Consider the following 12307-nt stretch of genomic DNA (forward strand, 5'->3'; position numbering starts at 1 on the left):
ATATCCAAAAAAATTCCACAAAATTCCCGAAACATCCCACAAAATTCCCAAAATTTTCTCAAAACCCTTCGAAATTCCAGTAACATCCCGCAAAACCTTGACAACTTTCCAAACAGACTCGGAAAAATCCATCTAAATTCTTCATGTCTCATCAAAATCCCTCAAAATTCCACAAAGATCCCACAAAATTCCAGAAACATCCCACAAAATTCCCAAAATCTTCTCAAAACCCTACCATATTCTAGAAACATCCCACAAAATCTTGCGAACTTTCCACACAATCTAGGAAAAATCTCACAAAATTCCTTATGTCTACTCCATATCCAAAAAAATTCCACAAAATTCCCGAAACATCCCACAAAATTCCCAAAATTTTCTCAAAACCCTTCGAGATTCCAGTAACATCCCGCAAAACCTTGACAACTTTCCACACAGTCTAGGAAAAATCAATCAAAATTTTTCATGTCTCATCATTATCCCTCAAAAGTCCACAAAATTCCCACAAAACTCCAGAAACATCCCACAAAATTCTATGAATCTTCTCAAAACCCTACCAAATTCTAGAAACATCCCACAAAATCTCTACAACTTTCCACACAATCTAGGAAAAATCTCACAAAATTCATTATGTCTACTCCATATCCAAAAAAATTCCACAAAATTCCCGAAACATCCCACACAATTCACAAAATCCTCTCGAAACCCTACCAAATTCGAGAAACATCCCACAAAATCTTGACAACTTTCCACACAAACTAGGGAAAATCCATCAAAATTCTTCATGTCTAGTCAATATCCCCCAAAATTTTACAAAATTCCCAAAAAATTCCCAAAAAATTCCCAAAATCTTCTCAAAACCCTACCAGCTTCCAGAAACATCCCACAAAATCTTGACAACTTTCCACACAATCTAGGAAAAATCCATCAAGATGCCTTAAAATTCCAACAAAGACCCACAAAATTCCAGAAACATCGCACAAAATCTTGACAATTTTCGACACAGTCTAGGAAAAATCCATCAAAATTCTTCATGTCTCCTCAAAATCCCTCAAAATTCCACAAAGATCCCACAAAATTCCCAAAACATCCCACAAAATTCCCAAAATTTTCTCAAAACCCTTCGAAATTCCAGTAACATCCCGCAAAACCTTGACAACTTTCCACACAGTCTAGGAAAAATCCATCTAAATTCTTCATGTCTAGTCAATATCCCCAAAAATTTTACAAAATTCCCAAAAAATTCCCAAAATCTTCTCAAAACCCTACCAGCTTCCAGAAACATCCCACAAAATCTCTACAACTTTCCACACAATCTAGGAAAAATCCATCAAGATGCCTTAAAATTCCAAAAAAGTCCCACAAAATTCCAGAAACATCGCACAAAATCTTGACAATTTTTGACACAGTCTAGGAAGAATCCATCAAAATTCTTCATATCTCCTAAAAATCAAAAAAAATTCCACAAAAAATTCCCACAAAATTCCAGAAACATCCCACAAAATCTTGAGATCTTTCCACATAATCTCTGAAAAATCCCTCAAAATTCTTCAGGTTGCCTCAAAATCCCTCAAAATTCTCGAAATTACATGAAATTCCAGAAAGATCCCACAAAATTCTCGAAATTTTCTCAAAACGCTACCAAATTCAAGAAACATCCCACAAAATCTTGACAATTTTCCACACAATCTAGGAAAACGCCATCTAAATTCTTCATGTCTCCTCAAAATCCCTCAAAATTCCACAAAGATCCCACAAAATTCCAGAAACATCCCACAAAATTCCCAAAATCTTCTCAAAACCCTACCATATTAAATAAACATCCCACAAAATCTTGCGAACTTTCCACACAATCTAGGAAAAATCTCACAAAATTCCTTATGTCTACTCCATATCCAAAAAAATTCCACAAAATTCCCGAAACATCCCACAAAATTCCCAAAATTTTCTCAAAACCCTTCGAAATTCCAGTAACATCCCGCAAAACCTTGACAACTTTCCACACAGTCTCGGAAAAATCAATCAAAATTTTTCATGTCTCATCATTATCCCTCAAAAGTCCACAAAATTCCCACAAAATTCCAGAAACATCCCACAAAATTCCCAAAATCTTCTCAAAACCCTATCATATTCTAGAAACATCCCACAAAATCTTGCGAACTTTCCACATAATCTCGGAAAAATCCCTCAAAATTCTTCAGGTCGCCTCAAAATTCCTCAAAATTCCACAAAAATCCCTCAAAATTCCAGATACATCCCACAAAATCTTGACAACTTCCCCCACAAATTAGGAAAAATGCATCAAAATTCATCAAGTCATGTCAATATTTCACAAAATTCTACAGAAATCCCACAGAATTCCAGAAACATCCCACAAAATCTCCACAAATTGACACAAAATAAGAAAAATCCCTCAAAATTGTTCAAGTCTCCTCAGTATCCCAGAACATTGCAAAGAAATGCCACTAAATTCCAGGGAAATCTTGCAAAATAATTAAATTTTTTTCAAATACCCACGAAAATCCCACAAAATTTCTCAAACATCCCACAAATTGTGATAAACCTTGTGAAAATGCAACAAAATTCCAGAAACATCACACAAAATTCCCAAAATCTTCTCAAAACTCTTCAAAATTCCAGAAACATCCCACAAAATCTCAACAACTTTCCACACAATCTCGGAAAAATCCATCAAAATGCCTTAAAATCCCACAAAAATAACACAAAATTCCCGAAACATCCCACAAAATCTTGAAAACTTTCCACACAGTCTAGGAAAAATCCATCAAAATTCTTCATGTCTCCTCAAAATCCCTCAAAATTCCACAGTGTTCCCACAAAATTCCAGAAACATCCCACAAAATTCTATGAATCTTCTCCAAACCCTACCAAATTCTAGAAACATCCCACAAAATCTCGACAATTTTCCACACAATCTAGGAAAAATCTCACAAAATTCCTTATGTCTACTCCATATCCAAAAAAATTCCACAAAATTCCCGAAACATCCCACACAATTCACAAAATCCTCTCGAAACCCTATCAAACTCCAGAAACATTCCACAAAATCTCGACAACTTTCCACACAGTCTCGGAAAAATCCGTCAAAATTCTTCATGTCTCCTCAATATCCCACAAAATTCCTAAAACATCTCCCTAAATTCTCAAAATCTTCTCAAAACCCTACCAAATTCGAGAAACATCCCACAAAATCTCAACGACTTTCCACACAATCTAGGGAAAATCCATCAAAATTCTTCATGTCTAGTCAATATCCTTCAAAATTTTAGAAAATTCCCAAAAAATTCCCAAAATCTTCTCAAAACCCTACCAGCTTCCAGAAACATCCCACAAAATCTTGACAACTTTCCACACAATCTTGTAAAAATCTATCAAAATTCTTCATGTCTCCACAATACCTAAAAAAATTCCAAAAACACCCCATAAAATCCCCGAAATCTTCTCAAACCCCTACCAAATTCCAGAATCATCCCACAAAATTCCATAAATCTTCTCAAAACCCTACCAAATTTTAGAAACAACCCACAAAATTCTCTAAATCTTCTCAAAACTCTTCGAAATTCTCGTAATAGCCCACAAAATCTTGAGAACTTTCCACACAATCTAGGAAAAATCCATCAAAATTCTTCTTGTCTCCTCAAATACCACCAAATTCCACAAAAATCACACAAAATTCCCAAAATCTTCTCAAAACCGTACCAAACTCCAGCAACATCCAACAAAATTCCAAAACTCTTCTCAAAACCCTTCGAAATTCTAGTAACATCCCACAAAATCTCTATAATTGTCCTCACAATCTCGGAAAAATCCCTCAAAATTCTTCATGTTTCCTCAAAATCCCTCAAAATTCCACAAAGATCCCACAAAAATCCAGAAACATCCCACAAAATTCTATGCATCGTCTCAAAACCCTACCATATTAAATAAACATCCCACAAAATCTCGACAACTTTCCACACAATCTAGGAAAAATCTCACAAAATTCCTTATGTCTACTCCATATCCAAAAAAATTCCACAAAATTCCCGAAACATCCCACAAAATTCCCAAAATTTTCTCAAAACCCTTCGAAATTCCAGTAACATCCCGCAAAACCTTGACAACTTTCCAAACAGACTCGGAAAAATCCATCTAAATTCTTCATGTCTCATCAAAATCCCTCAAAATTCCACAAAGATCTCACAAAAATCCAGAAACATCCCACAAAATTCTATGCATCGTCTCAAAACCCTACCATATTCTAGAAACATCCCACAAAATCTTGCGAACTTTCCACACAATCTAGGAAAAATCTCACAAAATTCCTTATGTCTACTCCATATCCAAAAAAATTCCACAAAATTCCCGAAGCATCCCACAAAATTCCCAAAATTTTCTCAAAACCCTTCGAAATTCCAGTAACATCCTGCTAAACCTTGAAAACTTTCCACACAGTCTCGGAAAAATCAATCAAAATTCTTCATGTCTCATCATTATCCCTCAAAACTCCACAAAATTCCCACAAAATTCCAGAAACATCCCACAAAATTCCCAAAATCTTCTCAAAACCCTACCATATTCTAGAAACATCCCACAAAATCTTGCGAACTTTCCACACAATCTAGGAAATATCTCACAAAATTCATTATGTCTACTCCATATCCAAAAAAATTCCACAAAATTCCCGAAACATCCCACACAATTCACAAAATCCTCTCGAAACCCTAACAAATTCCAGAAACATCCCACAAAAATCTCGACAACTTTCCACACAATCTAGTAAAAATCCGTCAAAATTCTTCATGTCTCCTCAATATCCCACAAAATTCCTAAAACATCCCCCTAAATTCTCAAAATCTTCTCAAAACCCTACCAAATTCGAGAAACATCCCACAAAATCTCTACAACTTTCCACACAAACTAGGGAAAATCCATCAAAATTCTTCATGTCTAGTCAATATCCCCCAAAATTTTACAAAATTCCCAAAAAATTCCCAAAAAATTCCCAAAATCTTCTCAAAACCCTACCAGCTTCCAGAAACATCCCACAAAATCTTGACAACTTTCCACACAATCTAGGAAAAATCCATCAAGATGCCTTAAAATTCCAAAAAAGTCCCACAAAATTCCAGAAACATCGCACAAAATCTTGACAATTTTCGACACAGTCTAGGAAAAATCCATCAAAATTCTTCATATCTCCTAAAAATCAAAAAAAATTCCACAAAAAATTCCCACAAAATTCCAGAAACATCCCACAAAATCTTCTCAAAACCCTACCATATTTCAGAAACATCCCACAAAATCTTGAGAACTTTCCACATAATCTCTGAAAAATCCCTCAAAATTCTTCAGGTTGCCTCAAAATCCCTCAAAATTCCACAAAATTACATGAAATTCGAGAAAGATTACACAAAATTCTCGAAATTTTCTCAAAACGATACCAAATTCAAGAAACATCCCACAAAATCTTGACAATTTTCCAAACAGTCTAGGAAAAATCCATCAAAATTCTTCATGTCTCCTCAAAATCCCTCAAAATTCCACAAAGATCCCACAAAATTCCAGAAACATCCCACAAAATTCCCAAAATTTTCTCAAAACCCTTCGAAATTCCAGTAACATCCCGCAAAAACTTGACAACTTTCCACACAAACTAGGGGAAAATCCATCTAAATTCTTCATGTCTAGTCAATATCCTTCAAAATTTTAGAAAATTCCCAAAAAATTCCCAAAATCTTCTCAAAACCCTACCAGCTTTCAGAAACATCCCACAAAATCTTGACAACTTTCCACACAATCTTGTAAAAATACATCAAAATTCTTCATGTCTCCAGAATACCTAAAAAAATTCCAAAAACACCCCATAAAATCCCCGAAATCTTCTCAAACTCCTACCAAATTCCAGAATCATCCCACAAAATTCCATAAATCTTCTCAAAACCCTACCAAATTTTAGAAACATCCCACAAAATTCTCTAAATCTTCTCAAAACTCTTCGAAATTCCCGTAATAGCCCACAAAATCTTGAGAACATTCCACACAATCTAGGAAAAATCCATCAAAATTCTTCTTGTCTCCTCAAATACCGCCAAATTCCACAAAAATCACACAAAATTCCCAAAATCTTCTCAAAACCGTACCAAACTCCAGCAACATCCAACAAAATTCCAAAACTCTTCTCAAAACCCTTCGAAATTATAGTAACATCCCACAAAATCTCTATAACTGTCCTCACAATCTCGGAAAAATCCCTCAAAATTCTTCATGTCTCCTCAATATCTCAAAAAATTCCAGAAACATCCCACAAAATCCCCGAAATCTTCTGAAAACCCTGCCAAATTACAGAAGCATCCCTCAAAATTCCCAAAATCTTCTCTAAACCCTACCAAATTCCAGAAACATCCCACAAAATCTTCAGAACTTTTCACACTCTCTTGGAAATATCCCTCAAAATTCTTCACGTGTCCTCAATATCCCTCAAAATTCCCAAAAATTCCCACAAAACTCTTGAAACCTCCCACAAAATTCCTAAAATCTTCTCAGAACCCTACCAAATTCCAAAAACATTCCACAAAATTTGGACACCTTTCCACACAATTTAGGAAAAATCCCTCAAAATTCTTCATATCTCTTCAATATCCCCAAAAAATATTCCACAAAATTCCCGCAAAATTCCTGAAACATCCCACAAAATTAGCGAAATCTTCTCAAAACTCTTCGAAATTTCAGTAACATCACACAAAATCTTGACAAATTTCCACACAATCTACGAAAAATCCGTCAAAACTCTTCATGTCTCCTCAAAAATCCCTCAAAATTCTAAAAAAACCCAAAGAAATTCTGGAAAAATCCCTCAAAAATTCCCAAAATCTTCTCAAAACCCTACCAAATTGTAGAAATATCCCACAAAATCTTGAAAACTTTCCACACAATCTCAGAAAAATCCATCAAAATTCTTCAGGTCTCCTCAAAATTCCCAAATAATTCCAGAAACATCCCACAAAATCCCCGAAATCTTCTCAAAACCCTACCAAATTCCAGAAGCTTCCTACAGAAACGAGAAAACTTTTCAACACAATCTAGGAAAAATCACTCAAAATTCTTCATGTCTCTTCAAAATTAAACAAAAATTCCACAAAATTGCAGAAAAATCCGACAAAATTCCTGAAATCTTCTCAAAACCCTACCAAATTCCAGGAATATGCAACAAAATCGTGTCAAGTTTACCCACAATCTCGGAAAAATCCATCAAAATTCTTCAAGTAAATTCAATATCCCACAAAAATCCAGAAACATCAAAGAAAATTCTTGGAATCTTCTCAAAACCCTACCAAATTCCAGAAACATCCCACAAAATCTTGACAAATTTCCACACAATATCGGAAAAATCCATCAAAATTCTTCAAGTCCCCTCAATATCCCACAAAATTCTAGAAAATCACACAAAATTCCAGAAACGTCCCACAAAATTACAGAAATCTTCTCCAAACCCTACCAAATTCCAGAAACATCCCACAAAATCTTGACAACTTTCCACACAATCTCAGAAAAATCCATCAAAACTCCAATTTCACAGGCCTATTTAACATTTGATCCATCAAAATCAGTCCTTTGCTTTGTATTTTGGAAACTTGTTCATTTTGGGGAATTTGTCATCTCCTCAGGGCATTGAAGGTCAATCAAATGCTGCAGGTTTCATTCTTTCTTTAATATGGTCTGTGTGCTGGGGTTTGACTCTTAAGCAGAGCTCATTTTTTATTTTGCAGCCTAGCAGTTCTACTGTGGGGCTCTGGGCAGGTCAATTCACTTGAGAATGATGGGTAAATCAGCTCCTGGGAAGATGTGCACTGCCTGGCCCCGATGCTTCAGCATGCTTGAGGTCAGCTTGGCTGTCTCCGACTGTCTAATAATAATGCAGAATAATAGAATTAAGTATTCATTTTAATTGCTGATCACTAAGATTTGTTTTCATCTAAATCTGCGTGCTAGTTTCTAAACCACTACAGTCTGTTTCATCAATGACCTTCCAGATTTTTGCTTTCTAGTTTCTGCCGATCTTATTTTCTCGCCTGTCCCTGGAAGAGGAAGGGATGATGGCTGGAGGTTTGGCAGTCAGCGAGGGCCTGGCCACCACTACAGTTCTGGACACTCAGCCTTGGAGATGTGATCAGGATTCTGCTGTTAGTTCCCAGTTTTGTATTGCAAAGACTGACCATGCTGCCAGCACTGTGTTTTATGAGTGAATTTTCATTTGGTCAAACTCCAAAGCAGCCTTAATTTTAAGGTGGAATTCTTTGTGGATGAGGCTGTGAAGAATATGGTGTTTATACTCCCATCCTACCGGCAGTACAGTAAAACAACTCCTAACGGATTTGGTAATAAAGACCTAGTTTTTCTTAACTAAACCTGCCCTAGCAAAATTCATAAGCTGGTGATAGCTATCTCTGGCGTGGAAAATCTTTATTGAGTTTATTGACAATTTAATATACTTTGTCAAGCTTTGCTGCTAAGTTTCTGTTTATCCAGAGACACTTGGGGCTACCTTTGCTTCTTAAGGGATTAAACTAGCAAGCACTTAGAATCAGATTTTGGGAAGATGGGTGCAGGAGACCTTGTAATTCACTTCAGAAAAATATAATAATGATGAACACTTCAGAAGGAAATGATAGTATTTGACATAATATGTGAAATGCTTTCAAGTTATTTTTTAGTTTTTCTTTAATTTTTAATCCTGGATAAATTAAATGAGGCTTTTGGGGAAAGCATGAGCTGGAATTTATATTGTATTTATATTGCCCCGCCGTCACCGAGGACAGGGCTGTCCAAAGATGTTGATGCAGCTGCTGAGGCAGAACCGTGACCTGATGCAGCTGCACCTTCGTTACTGCTCTCAGCAGAGGCCAAGAACCAAGTCAGCGGCAAAAGTGGGCATTGGGAGGAGACTCCGCATCTCCCCTCAGTTCTGACCTCCAGAGCGTCAAATCAGCTCTTTGACTCACAGCTCACCACAGACCTCGAAACAGGAGGCAAAGATCTACACCAGTTGGCCTTTCACAACTTCTCACCCATCTATTACCTTTCTGTGGCCAGCTTCAGAAAATGGGGGGGAAGCCATTCCAAAGAACACGACCAAGGAAATCACACAGCACTCGGGACTTTTTCCAGACATCAAATTTTTAATGGATGATGTGAAGTAACACAGAAGCAATTCCTGTCCACAGAAAAAAAGATTTCAAATGTTTTTGTCTCAAAGACAATCACTGGATGTTGAAAATTTCTGCTGCTGAAAGTTACATTAAGTCCTCAACACTGAGCAATCAATATCCCCACAATCTAAACTGTGAAATTACCACCTCGGCAAGGAGAAAATTTTCAGGATTTGCAACTCATCTCAAAACTTCAGTAGAACTGAACCAGCAGAATTTCCCTGAGATGCCATTGTGTTCTGGAACCCCTCAAATACTCACTAAAACAGACTTTACTTTCAGTAGGACAGCTGTTGATGAAAATCTGCGGTAAAACCTATGGGAAGTGGCCATGTGCACGCATCTTCCTTCCCACAGCAGGCACAATCAAATCCTCCTTTGAATGGCCTCAAAGTTGAGCAGCACTCATTGGCACAGCCTCTTCTCCCACAGACAGGCCAGTGAGCAACACGGCAGCGCCAGCCAGATGGGCAAGGACAAGAGAGAGCAGATGCCAACAAGGCTTTGAAGCTGTGCCAAGGGAGGTTTACGCTGGGCGTTGGCAAGAACTTGTGCCCAGAAAGGGCCATTAGATCCTGCAATGGCCTGACAGGGGGCTGCTGGAGTCATCCTTGTGGCAGGTGGGCAAGGCAAGCCAGGCCGCAGCGCTCGGGCCCCGCTCTGCTGGCCATGCTTGCCGCCATGGCTCACAGGTTGGACTCAACATTCTCTCAGGGCTCTCTGAGGCCAGGGCGTTCTGTGCTTCTGTGACATCACAGCCTCTGGCGACGGCACGGTGCCTGGCAACTGTCGCCAGCTGTTGCTGCGCCCCAGAGCCCAGGCAGACCTGCTTGCAGAGAGACGCCCAGAGCCTCTGTGCTGCCGGCAGAGCTCTATGGCTGCTCACGGCTCTTCCTCGCTGCTGCAGCTTTACGTGCTGCTGCTCTTGGCCCATCCCCTCGACCCTTCCAGCAAACTCGAGCAGAGCACGGATGCCTCTCCTATCCTTCCGGAGGATTTCTACCCGGAGGAGACGGACCCTGAGCAGATCCTGTGGGTGTCCTGGGCAGTCCTGCTGGTCGGCGTGCTCATCATAGGCATGGCCATGGGATGGGCCCTTGAGAGAAGATTTCAGAGATGCTGGGGAGAGGTGAGGCGGGGCTGGGGGGGTCAGGGAGGCGGGATGGGGCAGACCTTGAGGGCCTCTTGGGCACCCTTTGGCCAATGCCCTGCGGCAGAAGGGGCCTGAGCTCCTGGCTGGGGAATCCGGCCCAGGGGCTGAGCCCCATGGACAGCACCAAGCAGAGGCGGCCAGAGCTCTGCCTGCTGCAGCCTCTTCCCCGGGGCAGCCCAGCCCAACTGAGCCCGAGTCTCTGTCTCCGAGGCCAAAGGCAGCCCCACTTTGTGGGTGCCGGCCCCGCTCTGCCCCTCTGCCTCTTCCATGGGGATCCCTGCGCTTTGCCTTGCAGCGGAATCTCCGGAGCCCTTCAGGCCGTGCAGGGCCCCGCCGTCATCGAAGACACGGCTGTCCAAAGAAGTTGATGCAGCTGCTGAGGCACAACCGTGACTTGATGCGGTTGTGCCTTCGCTCTCAGCCGAGACCAACAACCAAGACGGCGGCAAAAGAGGGCATTGGCAGGAGACTCCGCACCTCCCCGCAGCTCTGACCTCCAGCGTGGCACTCCGAATTCAGAACCTTACGGGGAATGTGTGACCAGTGCCCAGCCCAGGCACTGCGACGTTCCCCATCTTAGAAGTTAGCCACACCCCTATTGTTAGTTGTAGGATTCCCCACCACGTTTCCCCCAAGAAGTTGACCTTTCCCTTAGTGTTCAGTTCTAAACAGTTGAAGTATTGAAGTATTTTAGGCTTAAGATTCTTACCCCATAGTCTTCAAGTAACGTTGTAGTGTAGATTTTAGAAGTAGTCAAGTGAATAAAGTTCACGTTTTCTACACATTGCTGTGTCATTTTCTTGATGTTGCACCTGAGACCTGGGGACTCCTTGAGAGATGGGTTTGCATGGCAGCTCCAGACTGCCTGCAATGGAGAGCCCGAGTGCCCCAGCAGGGTTTGCAAGAGTATGGAGGGCAGCGGGAAAGAAGAAGATCATGGAAAATGTGGAGGGAGCTGGATAAATAAATGCTTGCCATTGCCTTAGCAGAAAAAAACCCCATCAAAAACAACCCACCCTCAAAACAAAGCAATGAAAATAGTTTGCCTCTGAATGAAAAGAACTTCAATTAACCATATGATGTCTGCTTTTGGTTCAGCATTCATCAATCTGAATTTGAATATGCATAGGGTAATTCAAGGTAACTGAAGCTTAAAGATCATGTCTATTTACTTGTGCATAGCCTATACTGAAGCACATTAGAAAGCCGTGTTTTGCTTCAAATCTGCGCGGTATTAACTTCATTCCCTCTTATACTCACTAGGTAATTAAATACATGAAGAAACAGATTTTTTTTTTTTTTTATTAAGAATGCATTATAAATTAGGAAGGCATGGCTTTATCAGTCTGCTGATACCAACATTACTCAGCTAAGTTGAAAGTATTAACACAAGAACTTGATGACAGAAGCAATGTTCATCAGAGCCTCAACAATAAAGTTGCAGTTCCAAGTTTTTCAGATGTCCTACACTTGCTAAGGCATCTCCAGAAAGAGGAGACGACTGAAAATAGCAGAGGAAATTTGAAACCCATTTCTCTTTTGGTTTTTTTTTTTTCAGAACTTTCTTGTGGGCAACAGAAAACTCCTAATATATGGAATGAAACGTAGTTTTTTTGCCTGAGTCATGAGTCATCCCCTCAGTTCCAACCTGATCCAGTGGTCACTTGAATCTTGGAAAGGGTCAAATCAGCAATATGAAATTTCAATTGTATTCATGAAAGTAGCTCTTTTTTCTCCATTCCCCTCCCTCTCCCAAATATATCAACACCAAGTGAGAAAGGCTTGATTTGAAAGATAATTATTACAGAATTAAACATGGACATAGCTAGTTTGCTACAAGTTCCAGCAGATAGAGAAACGAGAGCAGAATCAGAGGTTATCAAACTCAATATAAAATCCAGCTCATGCTTTCCCCAAAAGCCTCGTTTAATTTAGCCAGGATTAAAAA

At 39.6% G+C, this 12307-nt stretch overlaps 1 long non-coding RNA gene across 1 annotated transcript; it reads left to right on the forward strand.

Annotated features, from left to right (window-relative positions):
* The first annotated feature begins 10006 nt into the window (after positions 1-10006).
* LOC147645960 (uncharacterized) lies at positions 10007-11143 on the forward strand. The gene is made up of 2 exons (XR_015282046.1): positions 10007-10335; positions 10655-11143. It is a non-coding gene; the product is annotated as an uncharacterized LOC147645960 (long non-coding RNA).
* The last annotated feature ends 1164 nt before the right edge of the window (positions 11144-12307 follow it).

This window comes from Cyanistes caeruleus, unplaced genomic scaffold, assembly GCF_971803275.1.
Source record: "Cyanistes caeruleus unplaced genomic scaffold, bCyaCae1.hap1.1 HAP1_SCAFFOLD_141, whole genome shotgun sequence".
Classification (NCBI taxonomy): Eukaryota; Metazoa; Chordata; class Aves; order Passeriformes; family Paridae; genus Cyanistes; species Cyanistes caeruleus.